General features: G+C 35.2%; 1 pseudogene; it reads left to right on the forward strand.

Moving 5' to 3' along the window:
• Positions 1-1,553: 1,553 nt before the first annotated feature.
• Positions 1,554-1,653, forward strand: LOC138805511 (U6 spliceosomal RNA; annotated as a pseudogene).
• The last annotated feature ends 8,890 nt before the right edge of the window (positions 1,654-10,543 follow it).

Below are 10,543 nucleotides of genomic sequence, written 5' to 3' on the forward strand. Positions count from 1 at the left end.
GTTTCTCTCAGATTTTGTGATCTCATCTTTCATTTTAAGTTGCCTTGCATTTCACAATTGCTTACTGCTAAATCCTGTGTAATTGGGGCCCTGAATTATTATAGGAAATGAGGAGTTGAGATGAGTTTTCAATTACTTTCTGTTGGCATGTGGCATGGGCCTAGGTGTGAATAATTGCCCTTCTTATCTGATGATACAGATAACTAGGACCTAGGATCCTAGGACGCGTGGATCCTGTAGAAGAATAATACCTTTTGGACATCATATCAGCAAAATTTGGGTATGATCAGAAATATGGGGAAAACCATTCTGAGTTCAGCGAGTTAAAACAATATACAGAGCAGCAGAGTAAAATCCCTTACAGATTAAAGGAAAACAACATTTTTTTTACCAAGTGAATTCAGGAGACTAAGAACACTTAGAAGGTATCACAAGTTTATATCGAAGACATTGCATTGATACTTCTTATATTCTAATAAATATTCTAAACCTAATTATTTATATTCCTATTTATTGTAATAAATATCAAATTATTTGTCAAATTATCGATTAATTCTAGCAAGTTTCTTTGTGTGAAACATAAAATTAGCACATATAAATATAAAATATATAACTGTATGTAATCTAAGGAAATGTTTTTCATTGTTCTGTTGTGGTTAGGGTATCAAAGGCAACTCTGTTTTACAGTATTATTCCATTATCTCTACCTCAGAGTTTGGTAGAGTTAGACCTAAGCTTTACCATTTGTAGATTTACAGCCTAGAGGCAAGAGGAAACACTGTGATTAAAACATTACCAATTTAAGGCCTAATATCAAGGAAAAATATGGACTTCTCCTGGAGCTATGGAAATATTTGGCAATAGAAATTCAGTAGTGTAAGTTCCTGCCCGATTGGATGGTAGACAGGTCAGGACACTAGGTAATCATGCATAAGAACAATTTTTTTTCACCTTCTTGGCTTTAGCTACTTTTGAAATGGTAGGTATAATAAACAATTATATTTTGATAAAATACTTTCTAGTCAGAACTGTTTATTTCTCTATGATCCCTTGTAACTAAGATTAGTTTTTTTTTCCAGTAAGATAATCTTTGCTGTCAGGGTAAGATATTCTGGTTGGTCTGTTACTACATGGAAGAAGGGTAAAGGGTCAGTAGACATTTGTGCCAGTAAGACCTCATTTGGGAAATTTTAAGCTGCAAAAGTTTAGAAGTAGCTCTTCAGCAAGGCTTACTTTGAATCCATTAGCTCCACAAAGCTAACTCAGTTGATAAATAAGTACTAGAAAAGCCATATCTTTGAACCTAGCTATAAAGGCTACAAAATATGATGAAATTTAAAATGAAAAAGACTTAAAATAGTCATTGGCAAATAATTGCAAGTGTGAGCAATCTACCGAACAATATGTTTTTTCCATTATACACAGAATTTCAGAGAAATAAGATCAATAGCATTGTTAGTAACAATAAGGTTTCCTTGTTACAAATAGGCAACCAAGGATATATGCCTGTATAAAGATTACATCATTAACTACTTAAATTTACAGGATACTACATGCTTCAGCAGCACGTATACATAAATTACAACAATATAGAGATTAACATGCCACTTGGACAGGGATGATATGAAAATAGGCGAAGTATTCCATAGTTTTCATCCTTCAGATGCAAGAAATGAAAAACAGTTATTAAAAAGTTGATTACAAAAATACAAGTGTAACAACACATGCGATTCATATAATTAAAAGTTAGTCTTTTCACAATGATTTATTTTCTCTTTTTCCATTTTTACTATTCTAAATTATTCTAACTGGAGAGTAGAGAACTGATAGAAAGCAGAGGAAAGATTTTCCTGTGTATTAAAATGTACAGACTGAAAATGAGGACCAATGGTGTCTTCATGTGCAGCTTATTCTAGGAAGGAGAAAATAGGAAATAATACCTTCTATGTAAATGATTTGGGAAATGGCAGAGCAGAAAGTGAAATGATGCAACCAAAAATATAAAAGCAAAATAAGTTAGGATAATTATGGAGCAATCATATTATCTATGAGAACCATGAAAGAGAGAGAGGAAGAGAGACATGTGCAATGAACTAACTAGCCACAAAATCCATGCCTCTGATCAATTTATAGAGGAAACAATTTTATTTTTAAAAGAGATGGAAATAGAATTTATAGTGTGTCTCTTTATGATGTGCAATGTAATGTATTGATATGCATTGTGTTGATCACTTTTCTGTTACTGTGAGGAAAATACCTGCAAAGAACATTTCTAAGGAGGAAACTATTATATTGACTCATGGTTTAAGAGAACACAGTTTAAGATAAAGTGTCTCCATTGTTTTTAATTATATTTTTATTATCTTAAATAATTGTACAAGTGAATTTCCATTCAACAAATCAGTTTTTAAGTACAATGGATCTTTACATAACTTCACCACACCCTTCCAAATCTCACCCCACTTTAAATTTTTTCTACTGTCATACTATCTGTATTGAATATTATGCCTTCACTCTTTTCCTCCATAACTCTTTTTAATCCTTCCCTTTGAATTCCCCTCATATCTTAAGTGATAGTTTCCTGGTATTCATTTTGTTGGATTAAAAATTCAATTTTATAAGAAAATACACCTTTTAAATTCTCTGCAAATAGAATGCTTTGGTTGATATTGTTGTGAAAACTTGTATAAAGTTCTATCTTCCAAATATGAGACAGAACATGGGTCCTTTGTGTGTGTGTCTCTGACTTAGTTTACTTAACATATTTTTAGATCTATCCATTTCTTTGCAAATAATGTAACAGTCTTCATAATGGATGGGTGCAATACAATTGTGTATATGTGCCACACTTTCTCTAACCATCCTTCTGCCAAAGGGCATCTGGGCTGTTTCCTTAAGTTTTCTACAGTGAATAGTGCAGCAGTGAACATGGTTGTGAAAGTGATTTTACTGTAACCTTTTGGAAGAATTCATCACTATCTTTCTGGGAACAATCTTCTAGCCAGTTTTCCAGAATAAGCACATCCCTCTCTTCATCTCCATTAGAACGTATTGCAAATCCTCAAAAACACACTACCCCCTACAGGTCACAATAAGCTAAAACCACATGGTGCCCATATTTTTTCAAGTGTTTTTCATAATTGTACATATTATTTAGTGAGAACTTTCTTTTTTTTGGTTATTTATATTTTATTTATTTTTTTAAATTTAATTTAATTTTATTTGTGAACATACTGTACAGAGGAGTTACAATTACATGGGCAGGATAATGCGTTTAGTGAGAACTTTCTATGTACTTTTCTAATGTGGGAATGAGGGACATGACAATAGTGTAAAGGTAAGAAATATGCAATTTAATTAGCTATTATCATATTTAAAATCATTTTCAGCTCTAACTCATAGCCTCACTTACTATTATTTTAATCTTTATTTGATTACTTCATCTATCCTCTAACTTATAACAGGTGAGTTAAATACGAAGGCAGAAACTGTGGTTTGATTTTGACACTCATGTGTGAGGATGCACAATAAGGGCAAATAGATGAATTGGATTTAATAGTTATTATCCATTTTGTTAAAGTAGAGATGATTTTGCCAAACTGATTCTCACAATTCATATTATATTCAACAACAAGAAACGTGTGACAATTCCCTTTGTTTTGCTCCTTATTAACTTTTGTTTCCATTTAATTTTATTTTTATTTATTTATTTTTTGTCTGTCGTGGGGCTTGAACTTGGGCCTGGGTGCTCTCCCTCAGCTCTTCAGCTCAAGGCGAGCACTCCACCACTTGGGCCACTTCCGGTTTTTGAGTGGTTTATTGGAGATAAGAATCTCTCGGACTGGGCTGGGAAGGTGGCTCAGTGGTAGAGCGCTTGCCTTGCATGCTCAAGGCCCTGGGTTTGATTCCTCAGCACCACATAAGCAAACAGAATAAAGCCAGAAGTGGCACTGTGGCTCAAGTGGTAGAGCGCTAGCCTTGAGCTGAAGAGCTGAGGGACAGCGCCCAGGCCCAGAGTTCAGGCCCCACGACCGGACCCAAAAAAAAAAAAAAAAAAAAAAAAGAATCTCTCGGACTTTCCTTTCCTGTCTGCTTTAACTTGCAATCCTCAGATCTCAGCCTCCTGAGTAGCTAGGGTTACAGGCATGAGCCACCGGCGCCCGGCTACCATTTTATTTTATAATGAAGGATTATTTCACGAATCTATTGTAGATACAAAAATATGCTAAAATATTTCTATCCGTATGCATTGATATATACATACACACATATGTTACACAGGTTATAAAGATAATATATAACTTCTGGAACTGCACAATTTACTAAATTATTAAAATCATTGATGGCTCATGGCTGGAATCCTGGTTACTCAGGAGGCTGAGATCTGACGATTGTGGTTTGAAGCCATCTTGAGCAGGAAAGTCCATGAGCCTCTTATCTCCAAACAACCGACAGAAAATCAGAATTGGAACTGTGGCTGAAAGTGGTAGCGTGGTAGCCTTGAGAGAAAAAGCTCAGGGACATCACCTAGGCTCTTAGTTCAAGAAGTGCAATCTATCCCAAAAAATCTATTTAATTTACCCCTGTGTAAGTAGAGTATTTCCGTCACCCAAGTGCACATCCATACCCATTTGCAAGGTAACTGTTTTGTCTGAAGTACCACAAAACATTATCACTTAAGTAGAAAGTATTGCAATGTGGGTTCATTCTATCTCTCTCATGGATTTTTCTCCACTCAAATACTCAAATCTTACATTTATTCCAATTATTTAAAATCATAGTTTTTTCTTTAATACCCATAATATTAGAGTTTGAATTGAGTGTCTTGTGCCCCCAAAATGGTTGTTCTTACCACTTTGTCATGTCCTCAGACTTAAATTATCCTGATTATTTTTCAGATAGAATCTGGCTTCCTACTTGTATCTGATTTTGGGCTCAGTACACTTTATGTTATTCTTCCTGGAATTTAAAATAACAGGTGCATGGCATTGTGTACAGATCTTTCTGTCCAGTCTGGGTTTTAAGCACTATCCTTACAACAGTTCGCTCCCATGTAGTCAGGATATTCATAAGCTTGTCATAGTTTTTTTTTATTTGCATTTTCTGCAGGTTCTTGAGTACTGAATTAATTTGTGTTTTCTTGGGTTGTTTTGTTTGATTTGAATATATGGATTATTGTTCTTCACTTTTCCTTTTGTTTCTTTCACTCATGTTCTTAACTAAAGTGCTGAGAAACCAATTCTTCTTTCTCAAGATAGTCAAGATGAATATTATTTATTCCAAAGAAATTTCAGTAATATTTAAACACCTCATACCTATGAATAGTATACAAATGCTAAGTTCTGAGAAGGATCTTTTTATTTGCACAGCAGTCTTTGGCATACACAGACAGATCATGAATTTTATGAAGTTAGTAAAACTACAGATGCTCGCCAGGTGGAGAAAAACCTATTATTAATTGTTTGACAGGGTCTTCCCTTCTCGTGAAAGAAATATGCTGCTTGATGCAGGATTACACAAAATCATATTCCTAGGAGGAACCTAAAAATCATCTAATACAACAGACTTGAGAATGATGAATTGACTTCCTGAATAATTTACTTTTGGGTCAAATAAAAGCAGACTTACAAAGAGAGAGTAGACTTTAGAGAAACATGAGTTGTATGTAAATAGGTGCTTAGCTGATTTTGTTAATTTGTGAACTAATACAGGGGAATAAAGTACAGCAAGTTTAAAATTAAAGAACTTCACATTGAAATATTCATTTGTGTGTGTGTGTGTGTGTGTGTGTGTGTGTGTGTGTGCACGCTCGTGCGAGTACGCGCACACACGTGTGCATGTGCTCATGCATACATTCATTATTCTTGAGGCTTGATACTGAGTAGGCATTATTCTTAACCTTCTGTGCCCAAAGGTAGTGTTCTACCACTTGAGCCACTGTTCCACTTTTGGTTTTTTAGAGATAATCGTATGTATTTTCATGATTTGACTAGCTTTGAACTGTGGCCTTCAGATCTCAGCCTCTTGAGTAGCTACCTAAGCTGATTCAGCCTCTGAGTAGCTAGTTAAAATTCTGTCTGTCCTCTATGCTTCACTGCTCTTTTATTCTTTTCCTGAGGTAATCACAAGCGTAAGTCATGTATATGTCTAGTTACTTTAAAAAATACTCTTACTGCTTGGCACCAGGGGCTTCCACCTCTACTTTTAACTACTAAGGAGGCTTGAGAATAGAACCAGGCCAAAAGTTTAGTGGACCTCCTTCTCAATATATAGCTGGGTGCATTGGATCATTTCCACCACACTGCACTATCTACAGGCTAAGATTGGAAGAACTGCGGAATCCAGGCCAGCCAAGGTAGGAAGCTAGACAAGTTGGTCTGCAACTCTGATGCCATTGATGATGGGAAGGCTAAAATGACAGATCAGGTGCATGTTCTTGTGGAAAGGGAACCCCTATCCTAAAATTAACCACTGATATGACGCCTGCCTAGCAAGAGCAATAACTCAAGTCGAAATCCCCACAATTTCCCACAACCAAAATAAGTATATACATTAACATACAAAAACTTAGTAGAATCTGTTCTTTGCTCTAATATCAGCTTTATCTGATTATCATATGATGTGACAGAATAGGTTCTTTATTAAACTTAAGATATATTTTAAAAGACCTAGAAAATTCTTTCTCACTTATTAAGTGCAAATGTATGGCAAATTGTCTCATTTCTTACATATTTGACTATCACTATAAATTCAGCTTATGATTATTATGAATAGTAACATATTCTGATTTATTACTTTGTAACAGTTTTTACACTTTTTGCTTCTGTACTGAAGTTTAATTATTAAAGTAGCATCATCAAAATATATTCCTTGGGTACTTAGTGCAGTTTTTTACAAAATTTTTAACCAATGGTTTATATGAATCCTTAATTCGTATATTGTTTGGTTTATTTTTAATTTCAATTTAATTTTATTGTAAAGGTAATGTACAGAGGGGTTACAGTTACATAAATAAGTACATTTCTTATGGAAGGAACATTGTTATCTCTTCCATCGATTTTTTGTATGCTCAAAATAAGAACTACTGATTCTTTTGCTGTTGCTATTAATCAATTGGTACTTTTTCTTTCTTTGTTCATGCATTTTTATAAGAAAATTTATATGCAGAGGGTTTACAGTTACTTAAGTCATCTAAAGAGTACACTTCATTTTATTTTCTAAATTTCAAATTTTGAACTTAAATATTTTCTTTTTTTCTTTTATCAGAGTTGTAGGATTAGCTAATATAATTTCTTTGTTTTTTCACATGTAAATTATTCAGACACATATATTTTGCTTTTAAAATATTTATGATGTGAATATTTAAAATTATTTTTTGAATTTTTATACGGTTGGTAAATTTAAATAAATTTATTTCTTATAGTTATAAACATATTTGTCCAGGTAACAAATACTGTATTTTCAAGAAGCACATACTTTATTAAGAAAAGTTACATTACCTGGTGACTTTTTGGAAATATTTGTACTTAAATTAAAAAAAAAAAGTTTGAGCTGGGCATGGAGATTTGTGGCTGCTATTTTCTAGCTACGGTGGGAAGTGTAAATAGGGTTTGTAATTCGGGAGAGACAGAGCAACTATAATACCTTATTATAAAAATATTCAGAGTGAAATGATTAGAGATATAGCCACCCCTAGCGAGATATAGAGCACCTGGTTATAATATTCTAAATCTTGAGTTAAAACACGACTAACATCATTTTTTTGTCAAAATAAAAGGATACATGTTTCAAAATGTTTATTATTTAAAACTTATTTGAAAAGGTTCTCATGTCTTCTATTGCTTAATTTTCAGTTTACTTAATCTATAGGAATCCAAGTGTATTGTGATTATTTTATTTCTACTAAACTTTTAGATAGTACGAGAAATATTCTTATTTCATATATTAACCTACATTTTCTATTTGTGATAATTTCCTCTGTTTAATATGATAATATCAATATTCCAATTGTGTGTATGTGGTGTGTGTGTGTGTGTGTGTGTGTGTGTGTGTGTTCATGTGGTTTTTGTGTGTGTGCTTTGGGTGTACTTTGTAATGCTTAGGAGATCACACCATTGCTTCACATATGCTAGGCCAATGTTTTACCACTGAGCTATACTGTCTAGTTATAATCCAAATAGTGTTTTAATTTTGACTTTTAAATTTTCATTCCTAGTATGTTTTTTTTCAAAATTATATATGACAAAATGTGATCCATCTTCTATCCATGTTAGCAATTTTTATTATTTAGAATATTTCCACTGCTTTTCCAGTTCCAAACTCTTGTGTTTTTAATTGATAAAGGTTTTACTGCTTCTTTTCTCTCTTCATTCTTTTTCCCTTTAGAGTTGACCTATTCTTTCTCTTCCCCAGATGTCAGGCCACATTGAGGCTCCTGCAACCCACAGCCTTGCTCCTAGTATAGTCACCAATAGGCCAGTGTCCCCAGGATCCAACACAGACTTCTGACTTGGGTAAATAAAGAGGCTGTGCTTGAGTAGCCCACAGTCAGCAGTCAGCAGTCCTGGCACATGGGCATCTACTAAGGCCACCCTAGTAGCTATGGAAACTCCGACCTGAAGAAAGTGTCAGACACACCCATGCAGGCTGACTTTGGAGAAGCTCCTCTTCCAGGTGTAGCATGGTGACGTTTGAAGCAGAACATGGCAGTGCACACACTAGTAGATCACAGCACACACTAAAACAACTTGGTAAGCAATGGTCCTGTGCTCAGAGAGCTGACAGAGGCAGGAAATCAGAAAGAGGGAGAGAGAGAGAGAGAGATGGAGAGAGAGAGAAAGAGAGAACTCAAGGCTACCTCTGATTTGTACCGGTTTCGATATCCTTGCCGAGAAATGCATACTTTCACCAAGAAATAAAAAGGAAAACTCCTAAGTCTAACTCTGATGGAGTAGCTGAGATCAATCTAGACTTCCTACCATAAACAATCACAAAAGTGGAAGTTATGTGAAAAAATATATGTATATAAATGTATATATAATATAAATATGTAGGCATATATATGTATATTCAAATATACAATGTGAATATGTATTGTATGTACAATGTATAACATACAGTGATTAAAAAAAAGAAATACATAGTATTTGAAGGAATAATGACCAAAACCTTCCCAAATTTGATTGAAAGCATGAACCCTTCTATGCAGGAATCTAGCAGCTTAAAGAAGACAATTAACATAATTACACAGGTCCACACTAAGACACATTCTAATTAAACAGTCAAAGACAGGAAACCTCCCAAAGCACAGAGACACAACTCATCACACAAAGGATCTTCAATCATATTATGACAAATTTCTAATCAGACACTAGATTAACAATTAGACATCAAGAGCAACAAATTTAAGGTGTTAAAAGGACATATCTAATACCAACCTTTCTAACAAATATATATACTTCCCCCAAATGTGAGAAATGAGCTAAGTAACTAACGATGGCTCAGGCATATAACCTTACCTACTCCGGAAAGTGAATTGTGAGGATTGTGGCTCAAAGACAGCCTGGGCTGGGTGCTGGTGGCTCACGCCTGTAATCCTAGCTACTCAGGAGGCTGAGATCTGAGGATCGCGGTTCAAAGCCAGCCTGGGCAGGAGAGACCGTGAGACTCCTATCTCCAATAAGCCACCAGAAAACCGGAAATGGCGCTGTAGCTCAAGTGGTAGAGCACTCGCCTTGAGCTGAAGAGCTGAGGGACAGTGCCCAGGCCCAGAGTTCAAGCCCCACGACCAACAAAAAAATTTTAAAAAAAGACAGCCTGGACCTTGTCCCCTCAGGAGCAAGTTGTAGGAGAGCTGTCCTTGAGAAGGACGGAGATCTTCTTGCCATGTCATTGCTGGAACAAATATAGGATAAGGTGGCCATCAAGAATGGAGGCTATTGGCCAGTGTCTCCACAGAAGCAATTTATGAGATTCAGGAGTCCTCTACAAGATCAGAGGACTTTGACCACTGTCCTAGTAGTTTCAGGAATGGCATAACAATGACCAGAGCAACCTCAAGCCCACATGGAGTCCTTAGCAACAGTCTTTGAAGCTTATGGGCTAGAGTATCAATGCTGGCAAGCTATGATTGCTCCATGTTCTCTGACTTCACTGGCCCAGACTCTGATTGGTCCATTTCTTCTATGATGTCACTATGATGGGCTGTGATAGCTCCGTTTTGAGAGGTCATGCAGGGTATATAGGAAGCCACTGTGCTCCAACCTATGTCAGTTAACACATCTAGGAGCTCTTGATTGGTGAAACGCTGGACTGATTCAAACAAAATTCATTATTTTTTCTGATTTTGGGGGGATGAGTTGTCGTTTGGTTTTGCTATTTCTTTTTTTTTTTTCTGGGTTTCCATTATTTTATTTAGTTGATTTTAGGTAGACTTGCTACCCACCATCATAGCAGAAGAATGGAAGAATACAAAGAATCATCCTCCATATTCTTGAATGAAGAGATCATCAATCAATACCAGATGAAAGAGCTCATCGACCAT

The sequence above is a fragment of the Dipodomys merriami genome, unplaced genomic scaffold (assembly GCF_024711535.1).
Source record: "Dipodomys merriami isolate MVZ:Mamm:240054 unplaced genomic scaffold, mDipMer1.0.p SCAF_3986, whole genome shotgun sequence".
Lineage (NCBI taxonomy): Eukaryota > Metazoa > Chordata > Mammalia > Rodentia > Heteromyidae > Dipodomys > Dipodomys merriami.